The sequence below is a fragment of the Macrotis lagotis genome, chromosome 7, assembly GCF_037893015.1.
Source record: "Macrotis lagotis isolate mMagLag1 chromosome 7, bilby.v1.9.chrom.fasta, whole genome shotgun sequence".
NCBI classification, from domain to species: Eukaryota; Metazoa; Chordata; class Mammalia; order Peramelemorphia; family Peramelidae; genus Macrotis; species Macrotis lagotis.
The window spans coordinates 203,295,315-203,309,190 of record NC_133664.1 but is presented as its reverse complement, the minus strand read 5'-3'; the positions used below and the strand labels follow the sequence as shown (position 1 = coordinate 203,309,190).

Below are 13,876 nucleotides of genomic sequence, written 5' to 3'. Positions count from 1 at the left end.
GATTGCATATATATGGTAGAATCAATGAAACCAGATGGGGGTAGGAAAAAAAGAAAACAGGGATATAAGCAGATTAGAAGTATCACAAGAACCTTTTAAGATATTTCTAAAGAAAATACAGAGTTGACCCAACTACCTCTGTTTGAAGCAAGTTAACATCCCACTGTCACTTCTAAAATTGGAATAATTTCAACATCTTTTGGTCACAGCAAGTTATAATATACTTTGTACTATTGACTAAAACAATATGGTGCTATTATTTGACAATTTCAGAATTCAGGACTTTGAGAGACTGTTTTACAATAAAAAACAGTTATATTAAAATTCTGGTATGTCCTAATATCCCCAATAATATTCATCAGAAAAATATAATCTATTCTTGGGGAATAGTAACATAGTATCATCATTTCTTAAAGAACTCTAAAAATGTCTAATTTAAGTATTCAATTTCATTGTTTAAACAAGTTTTAAACTTTAGGCCCAGGGTAGCTCCTCCCCCTCATTCAGTCAGTAAGTACTTTTTATCTACCAGAAATTTGAAATACAAAAAAAAAAAATGGCAGGAACAGTCTCTGTTCTCAAGGTTCAAAAAATCTATGAGGTAGGTAACATGCAAAGAATTCTAAATAATATGTGTCTATAATAGTTGTTTTTTTAACCATTAAAGTCGTGCCTAATCCTTGTGACCTCATTTTATGTTTTCTTGGCAAAGATATTGGAGCTAGGTAGAGCAGTGGATAGAGAACTGGTCTTGGAGGTTATGTCAAAACCGAGCTCAGATACTAGACACTTACTAGCTATTTGATCTTGGGCAAGTCACTTAACCCTAACTGCTTCACATCCAGGGCCATCTCCAGTTGTTCTGATTCATATCTGGCAACTGGACCAAGATGCTTCCAGAGGAGAAAGTGAGGCTGGTGACTTAGCACAACATTCCCTTACTCAAATCCAATTCATATGCTTGACATGGTATCATCTCCCTGATGTCCTGGTCTTCTTTGATAAAGCAGGACAAACATCATCACTGGAGTAACTTGCCATTTTCTTCTATAGCTCATTTTACAGATAAGAAACTGAAGCAAATATATCTGTGATAAACTGGGGATAATATTATAGAGGAGATATTAAAATGCAGGACTGGGAAAGCCTTCATGAAAGTGAAACTTTAAGAATGAAGTCAGGGAAGATAGGAGGTAGAGATTGAGTATTGCAAGGCAAGAGGGTCAACCAGCTTAAAGATTCAATCTGAGGAGATAGAAGGTCATGTGCAAGTAACAGTTCCCTCATGTAAAACTGAAAGTAGTAAGGTACATGTTCATTATAGGAATAAAGGAAGGAAAAAAATCAAACTTTAATTTTTTCCTATGGTTATGCACATTCTCCTAAACTTAAATGACCTTCTCTAACTAGTTCCAGAGCCTTCATTCTTTGGGAGGTCCAGGATTTCTTTTTTTTAAGTCTCAATTGGTCTGCTGAACACCTTAAAATGTGCTCTTTGATGTGATGGGAAAAGTTCTAAATTTGGAAGTATGAATTCTATGTTTTAATTCCACTTCTGATATTTCCTCTAAAATTGTATACATCTATGAATTTTAATTAATTTTGAAAAAGTTCAGTTTATGTTTTCTACGGCACTGTAGTTCATTTATCAAGTGTCTAAATGCATCTAAAAATATTTCATATGGTTTGCAAAGGATTTAAATTGGATATGGAAATTGATTAAATTTCAATGTGATAGAAATTCTCTGCTGATTTTGTTGATTTTCTGCACCTTTTTTTCCAATATTCTACAATGTCTTGACATTGTAGTGACTTATCATCTTATAAAGGACAAGAACTAACTGGAAAAAATTTTGGTCAAGATCTATCTATAATCTTATCTATATTTCATGGCAACCTATAAGCAAAAATACAAATAATGGAAAAAGCTATCCTCAGAGATTCTGATAAGTATAAATGAGAAAATACTGAAAATTTTCAAAGCTTCTATTTCTTTGATTAAGATAAATTTTAAAATAATGAAATAAAACAATGAAAATAACAAGTACTTGCATCAACCTAGATTGGCAAAAGGATATTTCTTTATCTTTATAAATGGAATATCTGAAAAGTCTTATGAAGTCATTTTCATAAGTTCCAGATAACTTTATTACTGAATAGATCAAAAACTTGTAGCTAAAGAAACAAGTGGACTTTTTCTTTAAGGCCAGCAGAGAAAATGCCTGTTTACAAACATTTAGTTTAATTAGCCAGTCAGTTCAGGTGAGGATGTAGAACACAGTTGTTTACCATAGCCTGATAGAAAGAATTCATTAGCAGCAAACTAACCCTTCTCCTGGTTTGGGGATCAATTTCCTGGGGGAAAAAAATAATGGCATCTACTTATTCTCTTATTTCACTAGAGAAAAGCATGTCTCAAACTTAGCTAGACTCATGGGGTTAGGAGAAACTCAGGAGACTGAAAAAAAAACCCTAAAATGTAGAGTCAAAGTAACTAACAATTTCAGAGTAGCTATGAGTATTAAATAATGACAACTGGCTCAACACTAATGAAGTAGGATGTCCTAGGTTCCAAAGAGTTGTAAAATATGTGGAATTAAATGAAATTTAAGTTTCACACCTGCACTTACAATACTGAAACTATTTCTACCTCCATGAAAAGAGAGTGGAGAATTAGGTCAACTAATTGTCATTTATTCAGTCAAAAGAAAAAGTTTAATGCTTTTACTTTGATTAAATGTCTAATTAATGTCTAAAATGATAGAAATATAAGTGTTTTCTTTTTTCACCTGAGTCATCTAGGTAATATCTCCATTTGATTTTTCACAATACTTACTGAAATTGAATGTCCTAGAAGGAATTCTTATTGACATTTTGGTTGAAGTTGATGCTTAGGGTCTTTTTCACCTATGATTCTATAAGTTCTGAGCAAGTTTCTTTTATCAGGCTAAATTTGTATATATAAATCATAGCCGTTGTTTCTCTTGAGCTGCCCAAAGGTTTTATGATTCTAAATTGAAAAGCAATATGTGAAATATTTAATTAATTGCTTTAAATGATTGTTTTTCAAGAATGGCTATTTGTTGATGAGTTCAATGGTGTACTAGGTTTGATCATTTATATAGTTGTCTTATTTTAGAAATTATCAAAGATTAAGAGGAAGCAACAATCGTCAATTGGAATTTTATAGTTTAACCTTTATGACTATTTATAGATATGAGAAACAAAATGATATAATGGGTAGTATTTTCTATCCTAATGCATTCATAGGCCTAGATCTCCTTCCTTAAACAAAAATTATAAACTTGTATTGACTATTTAATCCATCATGAATATAACCTTGTAAAATGGTGAAAATAAAACAGCTTTGCTTTTCTGAAAGAAGACTTTAATTATATGGATAACATACTACTCAAAAGATGTTGAATTATTTCTTTGGTGAGAATGTATCTAATAAAGGAAGCATTTGATTGACCATAAACCTAGTTGAAAGTGTGCTGTTGGACTTGGATTCAGAAGATTTGATTTTAGGTGCAGCTCTGCCACTTACAAGCTGTGTGAATCTGGGCAAGTCACTTAACCTCTCCAAGTTTCAGTGTGCTCATCTGTAAAATGGAAATACACATACATACATACATGTATGTATGTATGTGTGTATGAAAAGCTCTGGGAATTATAATTATGTCTGAATTGCATTATGATAAAGTGGAATGCTGCTGATGATGATGTTTGTCCTTCATTCTTGAAGAAAACCATGAGAGATGATGCCATGACAAGAAAGTGAGTTGGATTTGAGTGAGGGATGCTGTACTAAGTCACCAGTCTCACTTTTTCCTCCAGAGTCATATAGGTCTGGTGGCCAGATATGAATCAGGACAAATGAGGATGGCCCTGGATGAGAAGCAGAGTTAAATGACTTGCCCAAGGTCATTCATCTCCTACCTGGTGAGTGAATGAGTTCAAATTTGAACTCTGGTCCTCCTGACTACAGGACCAATGTTCTGTGTACCACCTAATTGGATTTAAAATTAAAATTAAATAAGTAAATAAAGATTAAATTAAAATAAAAATAAGATATTGGGAATAGGTTCTGCTCTCAATGATAAGTTGAGATAGTATGTTTTCTCTGTTGGGAAAATGTTTTAGACACTGCCAAATGATAAGGATCTTCCAAGTATATCCAACCCCTATATATACTTAAACTTTTTTTTCCTACTTTCTTCCTTAAGAACTCATGTGTGATTTCCCCCTTGAGCTAAGATTTTGTTTTTGTTTTCTTTTAGTAATCATCTCAATTAAGAGTCTTTAAGTTTGTTTTCTTATTATACTACTTGTGAAGAGGAGAAAGGCAGGTTTGTTTTCATATTTTTCAAAAAGTGACCTTTATAAAACCCTGAATTGATCCAGTTTGGAGGTATTGAGAACTCAGATATCCCCTCAGAAAGCTTCCTGAGTACAGCTTCTACGATGGGTCATTGTTGGTCACAAATTCTCCTAGTACAATTTTCTCAGTGAGATCTTTCACTGGCTGAACAGTACAAATGCAATCAACTTTGCCACTTACAGTAAAATATTTAAATATATGCTATTAAGAAAAAGAATGTGTGTTAGGTAGTGAAGAATAATCACCTTTCCCTTCTTAGTTTAATTTTTATTCTGGCTCAAATTTATCTAAATGCTGAACCATCCAGGAACTTGGAAATATCAGGGAGTATCTAAGTATAAAACAGAAAACTTTGATTTCTACCTAAACAAAGGGATAGAAAAAGAAAGATCTCATTTTAGCCAAGAAAAGTCATCATGGCTTTAACAGAGTTTGCTTGTTTTAACTAAAAAGCTATAAGTATGCTATAAATTACACCCTAACAGTCTGAAGATAAAATAGTTTTAATAGCCCTAAAGAGATGATCCCCCAAAATAGTTGCTTAGAGCAATGCAGAAACTACTTTCCTAGAATTTACTAGAATAAATGCATCCATTAGAAACTGCTAAGTACTGGGGCAGCTAGGTGGTGCAGTGTATAGAGCACCAGCCCTGGAGTCAGGAGTACCTGAGTTCAAATCCGGCATCAGACACTTAATAATTACCTAGCTGTGTGGCCTTGGGCAAGCCACTTAACCCCTTTGCCTTGAAAAAAAACTAAAAAATAATTGCTAAGTACTAAGAGAGCAGCATAGCAGTAGCAACAACCTACACAGTAGTCATTATAAATCTGACACTATTAAACTCACTATACTAACAGCAAAGGATTCCATGAAGCAGCAGAATCTAGTAAGCCTATACACTCAACAGAAATACCACCCCTTAGAAGAGAGTCAGTCCAGTGAAAAACATTGGTGGGTTCTGCAATCTACCAATATCCCATAATGACAGTAAGAATACCTTTCTCCAAAGGTCATTGGGAGATTACAATGAGTTGCCATACCACAAAGTTTTTCAAACCTTAAAGAGCTAAATCAGCTAGAGCTATTATTGCTACTCCATCCTAAGAAATGAAAATATGAGGAATCAAAGAAATAGGGGAAGAACTTTATGAACTGAAGTAAGTAGAACTGAGGTAATGAGAACAAAGAAACAATACACACAATACTTAACACTAATGTTAACAGCAACAAAACACATTAAAAATCAGCTAAATTTAGATTGGTGCTTCTTCCTCTAACTAGTGGTGGAAGATTATGGGTTTGTTTTACTTTCACCAAAGCATTTTTTCAATCTTCTTTGTTAGTTTTACTTAACTCTTTTTTTTTAATAAGGAAAGGTTTGTGTGTTGAAGAAGGGCAAATGGATTTGGAAAATACTGTTATGAAAAAATGTTTTAAAAAGCACCAACAGATCTTATTTCCTTTGCTCACTGGTGTCCTCCTTAGTCTCCTTTCCCCCCACTCTCCCTCCCTCCCTTCCCCCCTCCTCTCCCTTCCTACCTCTCCTGGAGCTTGCTCTGTGAGACTTAGGACCTATAAGTTATGCCCCTGAGCAGTACACTTCATCCCAAGGAGCAGAAGTAATTGAGAGCATGGTGGCTCTGGCAAGAGTCCAATATTCAGCAAATGATATAAAGGGAGGAGTTATGCTGGCTTGCAAAGGAAATATTTTCCCCCTCCCTCAAATGTTCTTCTATTAGACCAAAACTTATTGATCAATGTCAGTGCTCCGAAGCTAATATAATATCTGTACTCATTGGGATAGCATGAATTTCAGTTTAAGCATTTGCTGTTCAGAGAGGGTTCAGAGTAAGGTAGAACACCAACCCTTTTACTATACATGAATATTTGCTCTGTATTCTACTGGGATTTAATCCTGAGAAATTTTAAAATAAAGAATGAAAATGATTAAGGAAAAAAAGTCTTCATGCTAAGAAAAGTTGGTTCAAAACAGTTAGTTTTGGGAAGGACCAAAGACTTGCATTTTTTCTTGTTTTCCAGAAGAAATAAAATTATTTCACTGTCCTTTAGAGCTCCATTTTGGTGAAAGGATTCTTCACTGCACTGATGTCATTTTATCAAATACTATTCCAGTAGCTGGCAGAAGAATAAAGGAATATGGATTTAAATTCTCCTAATGTCCTATGAAGATAATTTTCTATTTGGAATTAACAGAAAACTATACACATGTGGAACAAATAGCAGACACATTGAAAAGAATGTGTGCTTGATTTGGAATTGTATTTGGAAATGGAATTTTCCCATTTTCTACATACATATATGACCTTGGGCAAGCTATTTAAACTGTCTGGACCTCAGTTTCCTTAGTGCATTGACTAGCTAGCTGGTCTATAAGATATTATAAAGGAGAATGATCCAGTTACATATAGATCAATGAAGCATAATTTAACAAATTTGCCAACTAAGTATATTTCTGATTTTCCTTCTAAATATTTACCTACTTTAGGTAATATTTTTTTCTTAGAATCAGGTTAGTGGTTATGACTAAATGAAAATGTATTTCAATTTTTGTCCTGCTATTTACCCAATAAAACAAACAACTATATTAGTGAAGTAAGTTCATAGGAGGGAAACAGTGAATATTTTGAAAAAGCTGATACCAGTATTAGATTTTAATTAAGTATGATCTTAATAATGTGAGAATTCCTTCTAAGTCATAGCCTGTCTATGTCTTGTCATCTTGTATAATTTTTGTCAATCACCTATCATGTATTCTCCACAAGGGATCTAAGAAGTCCCAGGGACTTTCCTCTGAATCTCTGAGCAGTGTGTAAACACCAGTGGAGTATGTCCTTTCTCCATCAATTATCTCTAGTCCTTATGGTCTGATAAGTCACACTTCTTTTCCAGGAATATACTTCTCTTCATATATACTTTATACTGATATTCCTATGTGCAGTCTAATCATACTTAGCTTGTACCTTTCTATTGACCCAAAAGTTTTATTCCTTAGAGATTGTGGCATCCCCAGAAGATGACTAATGTTAAAAAAAAAAAAAACCATGATCCTTGGTTGGGAGGAAAAATTTGGAGTAATTAAATCATTGCACGATATCACCAAAGCATTTTTTTCAATCTATTCTCAGCCTATTACTCATTCAATGTCTAGTCAAGCAATTTAGTCTTTTGAGGGCAGTTCTATGGTTTGTCCATTCAGTTGAATATCATAGTCTGGAAAATAGTCATTTTTCATATATTTGACTCTTCTAGGTAATAAGTTCAGAGTCTTTCAAATGATAAAGGATCTCATTTAAAAAGTTCTGCCATCTTCAGGGACTTAATACAATCAGGAAAACATCAATCACATAAAACAACACCTGGAAGACCCCACCAAATAAAAGTCATCCCTATACCACTTGTACTGACAAGTAAGAAACATCTTTAATAAGCTTACATATGCCTCTCTTATATTTCATTTGATAATAATAAGGCAGTCACTGAAAAATTACATCTTTTAAAGAATCATGAATTATTTTGACATGAATGGAATAAATGTTCTCTTTAATGGAGAACAGCCTTTAGAGCTACAAATTGTTCTCTGAACCAAATACTATTTTTGACAACAATAAACAGAAAGGAAATGAATAAGCATCTATTAAGAACCTGTTAAGTCTGACCCTATGATAATACAAATATTATTTTTTCTAAGATATCTTCATTCTCATTTTACAGGTGATAAAATTGAGGCCAAGAAAAATTTAGTGATTCACTCAAGATCACATAAGTAATATGTATTTAAGGCTGAACTCAGATCTTTTTGGCTGATTCAAACTAAGTACTCTATCTACATTACCAAGATGCTTCTAAAATGGAATTATATACCTTTTGATCAAATATGTGACAGAAAATCTGCTGTAGAGGATGGTTGAGAAAGCTTAATTGCTTATAGTTCATACTTTTATCCAGGAAGGTTTTGATCTGAGTATAACTTATTTTATCTCAAATACATGCACTTTAGAGATAGAAGAGTAGACATATGAATCACTTGTCATTGATATTATCTCAAATAATGTCTTGCTCCAATTAACAAGTTATCTTTCATAAAAGAATTATAAGTGAAGCTCATTGTAATCCATTTTACAATTACTCTTTTGCCTCACAGAATTATTAGGAGGAACAGATAAAAGATGAAAATTATCAAGTATAGAAATCATATTTGTAACATATAATGAATGTATATTATTATAGTGGTTGCTAAACACTAAAATAAGTATATTTCTGATTTTCCTTCTAAATATTTACCTACTTTAGGTAATATTTTTTTCTTAGAATCAGGTTAGTGGTTATGACTAAATGAAAATGTATTTCAATTTTTGTCCTACTATTTACCCAATAAAACAAACAACTATATTAGTGAAGTAAGTTCATAGGAGGGAAACAGTGAATATTTTGAAAAATAACTTATTCATGATTCATGAATCAAGAAAAACAATTAAGTAAATTCATGTTACAGTGTGATATATGCTTCTTTTATGAAACATAACCACTTTAAAATGATAATATTGTTTTCATTAAAACCATGAGTGGGTATTAGTAAAGAAATAAGTACTAGAATTTCCACAAAACTTATATCAAAGTATGTAGCCCAATTATTTTTTTCTATAATAGAATCTATCTTCAAGGCATAGTAACTTCCCTAAAGTAACAGTTATTCTTTGAGATATTGATCTATGATTTTATTAATTTTTCTTTTTCTAGTGAGAACATTAGCTCCTCAATATAAACATCATGACCCTAGAAGGACATAAATAATTCTAAACCTGAAAGGAATTTTAGCTATTTCAAATATGTAGCTAATTCAAATCCAATGTTGGCTAAAAAGTTCAGCTAAGATGGTGTCACTGACCTGTAACTAAGTGTGCATTTCTGAGTGGCAAGGAAAACTTCAAAGAAACTTGATGAGATTTATCATTCAAGTGGAAAGTCTGCTTTCTTTTCTCTCAACAGACAGCTGTCACCCCATCATTGTTCCAGATGGTAGAAGTTATGCAGTCAATGACCTGAGCCAAAGAAGATGTAGGGCAGAGCCAAAGTCCACTAAGACAATCTAGAATGCTTCAAAAGTTCATCACCACAGGTTTCCAACACACCAGAGACACAGTTTCTAGATAGAGAAATCACCCTTAATTTTGTGTCCTATACTACAATGCAAAAGGCAATTTGAAAAAATAATAGTGGAAAGAATAACTTGAGATATCCTACTACAACTGTATAAAGCCAATACTTCCTTCCTTCCTTCCTTCCTTCCTTTCTTTCTTTCTTTCTTTTTTTCGGTTTTTGCGAGGCAGATGGGGTTAAGTGGCTTGCCCAAGGCCACACAGCTAGGTAATTATAGAGTGTCAAGACCAGATTTGAACTCAGGTACTCCTGACTCCAGGGCCGGTGCTCTATACACTGTGCCACTTAGCCGCCCCATATAAGCCAATACTTTCAACAGACTTAGAGTTTGATTAGTGATTTTTCCTTTAAGAAATATGTTTGAGAACATGGAATATATAGAAGCAGAAATGTTTGAAGGGTGGGCTCTGAAGGACACGGGCAACAGTGTTTTTTGCAATCCCTGGCTGCTAGAATGTAACAGCTGGAGACATACTTTATAGTCTCAGAACAATCAAGGATGGATAATGCCCTGAGTCAGACATTTAAATTCTGGACCTTCCAGCAAAAATGAATGGATGACTGAACAAAAGAAGGAAAAACTAATCAACCAAATAAACAGAAAAACAGATAAGTAAATAAAACAAACAGATTAGAAGGATAAGTACTGCCTCTTTTTATAAAATATGGGCATTCCTCACTGCCTTGAATTTAGAAGAGCAAAACCCATGTGAAAACCTGAAACTTTCACATGAAAAACAATTACTTGGCATAAAGAGCAATGAATCATTCTAGTATAATCATATTACCTATGGTGATAAACACCTCTAATGATCAAAGCATTATCCTTTCAAGACTATGGAAAAAAAAACAGTGACCATGAATTGTAGGGTATATTTGATATGCTCTGTGTGTGAGTGTATATAAATTGAGAATTTGCTCTTTGATAAGTAATGCTTAGATGCTGGGAGTTACGGACATTTTTTCAAAGTAAGAGTATATAAGAAATAAAATGCTTTTTTCCCTCTCTTCACTCTCCTGTTAGAGATCAGGAATGTTGCCAAAGGAAGGACAGCTGTGTGTGCATGTGAAGACCAGATAATAATACTATAATATCTTTTCCCCTCTTAATCTCTCTTTATTACTTTATTTTTAACCCTTTCCTCTTCCTACTATACTCTATTCAATTTTCCCCACTTTAACTGCATTTTCTCCTTTTTCATCTTCATCATAAATATTTACATGTCATCCCCATCTCCAGTTTACCCCTGTATGAACTATACTTTGTCAAGGAAAAGAAAAAAGACCTTCAACTACATTTTAAATCTACATTTTATGCTCCAAGAAAGAAGAATGAAGAAAGGATCCAAAAGTCCACACTTGAGGAAAATTTACGGGACAATGTGTCTTAATTCTCAGAATTAAGTTGTCACATTCTGGGTAAAATTATGTGTGCTGTAAAGGCAAAGGTAGCAAAAGCAGTATTTGTAAATGCAATGAACATTTTTTTGTACATGTCTGTCATTTTCTTCTCTCTCTCTCTCTCTCTCTCTCTCTCTCTCTCTCTCTCTCTCTCTGATTGCTTTTATGGAGATAGATGCTAAAAATGATATCTGATAGTTCAAAGGGTATGCATAGTTTAATAACTTTTGGTGTATAATTGCAAAATGCTTTCCAGACTGATTAAAGCAACTCTTAATTCTATCTATGCATTAATGTCTTTATTCTCCCACAACTTTCTTTTTTACTATTTTGTCATTTCCCAAATGTAGAGATAGACTTCTAGCATTGTTCTAATTTGTATTTCTCTTATTATTAATGATTTGGAGATTTCTCCACAGTCTTTTTTCTAAAAGTTACCCATTAATAACCTTTGAGCATTTATCAATTTTGGAATTGTTCTTCTTCCTATGTATTAATCAATTCCTAACATAACTTTCATATCAGACTTTGAATAGAGAAATTTCAAAGAAAAATTAGGTCAATAATATAGTAGAAAATAACCCCCAATTCCTTTAAAATCTTAATGGGGATATGTAGTTTTACCTTGGACAAGAGATGCATCTGAGAGTTTGGAAAAGTATCCTCAGAGTTTATCTGGCTCCAAAATAGATCATTAGTAACACTGGAGAAAGCAGATGAATGATAAGATCAGAAAGAAGACAGCAAAGGGTTAAGAAGTGAAGGAAAGGAGAAGTAAAGATATTGAGTCTAGATTAACTTTCAAGCAGTTTAGCTGAGTTGAGGGAAAAAGCTACAATAAAATGACTATTCCTACTATTTCTACTACTGCTGCTGCTGCTAAAATATTTATGTCATACTTACTATGTGCCAGGCTCTGATAAGTATTTAAATAATAATGATAGTTAACATTTATACAGTGGTTATTATGTGGCAGGCACTATTCTAAGTATTTTACAATTATTATCTCATTTGATCCTCACAATAACTCTGGAAGGAAGGTACTATTATTATCTTCATTTTAAAAATGAGAAAACTGAGGTAAACCAATATTAAGTGGCACTGACCCAGAGTTACATAGTATCTAAAGATGAATTTGAACCCTGACTCCAGACCCAAGCTTTAGCTATTTCCCCATCAACTTACTCCTAGCTCTCAGGGAAAGTAAAATCAAGTCAGTGTATGTTTATGGTTGGAGGAGATATGGGTTTATTTGTAGCTCCAAGTAAGAAGCTACTAGATAGGGAGAGATTGGAGATTAAAGATGGTGTTAAAAAAAAGAGAAAAAACAAATAACCCATCTAAATCTGATCAACACTTCCTAAAAAATTATGTTTTATGTATCTCCTTCCCTCAACCCTAATTCCTCATGCCTAAAATTACTACTTTGTAAACATATTTATCAAAATATGTATATAAAATGCTAACCTGACTGTTCCCTGCTGAGGGGAGGGGGGGTAGGAAGGGAGGGTGGAGGGTAATTTTGAAATTTGTAAATATGCATGTTCACATGAATGAAAATTAATTAAAAAATAAAGATGGTGTACACATGATAGTGTCTGTAATTTTTTTGAGAAGATGAGATTAGTCTTGGCAAGGAGAAGGGCTATTTTATGAAGAGACTAAAGTGAAAAAGGATATAGTATTAAATGTTTTCCTGTTTCTACTCAGTTCATTATAAATCAGTTTCTACTGCTCAGGATTCTATGAAATTACCCTTTTTTCACCATTTCTTATAGGATTCTATATTCTATGACATTCATATACCTCAACTTCTTTAAGAGATAATCAAAAGCACTCCTTTAGATTCTAGTTCTTTTCTCCCTGACACCCAACTTTTAATCCTCTCATAAGATCCAGGAAATTTCTTTTGCGTATGCTATTCCCTTCCTAAATGTAATTCTATGCCAAGCTGTTTGTTTACAACTGTGTTCAAATTTCCTTTTTTCCCCATTTCAGATAAGTTATGTTCATCTTATGCACACTCTCCTTCTCTATTCCTTCATATTTTTATGCTTTTTCTCACATTCCCATTGTATGAGAAACAGTAAATTCCACCTGCTTCTTATTACTTTATATATGCATACATCTCTTTTATGCTTTCTTCACTTCCCTTTTTTCCACATTTTAGAAAAGAACCAACCTACCTCCATCTTCCTTCACCAGGACCTTTTATTTTCTTAAGTAAATCTATTAGCATTTTTTGAAACTATTACAGTTCTAAAGGAACATTTGGGGTGTTTTTCCCCTTCAGAGAATATTAGCCTTTCAACATCACATAGGTCCTTCCAACAACTTAATTTGTTTTGTCTTTTTAAGTTTCTTTGTATACTAGTATATTATTTTGTTTCAAAATTTCTATTCAGTTGTCATCTTTTCATTAGAAATACTTGAAAATCCTGTATTCCATGAAAGACCTATTTTATCTTCTGTAGAATTCTCCTCAGCTTTGCAGGGTAAGTATTCCTGACTGTAGGTTAATAACTTTTGCCTTTTAGAATATTGTATTGTTATTATATATGTATATGAATATAAATATATTCATAATTGTATATGTATACACATATATATACATATATACATATATACACACAGAGCAAAAACCTGTCTTTCCTGTGTTCCCCAACCCCCTAATTGAAAATGAAGGAAAGGGAGTCAAGATTGTGACATGAAACTACTATGCCCCTGGAGCTTTTCCTACCAATGTTATTAATAAATAGGCGGGGAGGGGCATACAAAGTTCAAAAACTGATTTTGCTTTGGATGATACTTTGGCTCATGAGGAGAATTGTCCATGGAGGAGACTTGAAAAGAGGTATGGTAAAAAAAATGATTATCATTATAACTTCATGTAATTTGAGACAATGCTGCTT

The 13,876-nt window shown here is 33.2% G+C and overlaps 1 protein-coding gene across 1 annotated transcript in view; it reads right to left on the bottom strand.

Annotated features, from left to right (window-relative positions):
* The window catches only part of GRIN2B (glutamate ionotropic receptor NMDA type subunit 2B), a 446,579-nt gene that overhangs the window by 84,624 nt on the left and 348,079 nt on the right, over window positions 1–13,876 (bottom strand). The gene's annotated exons all lie outside the window — the stretch shown is intronic.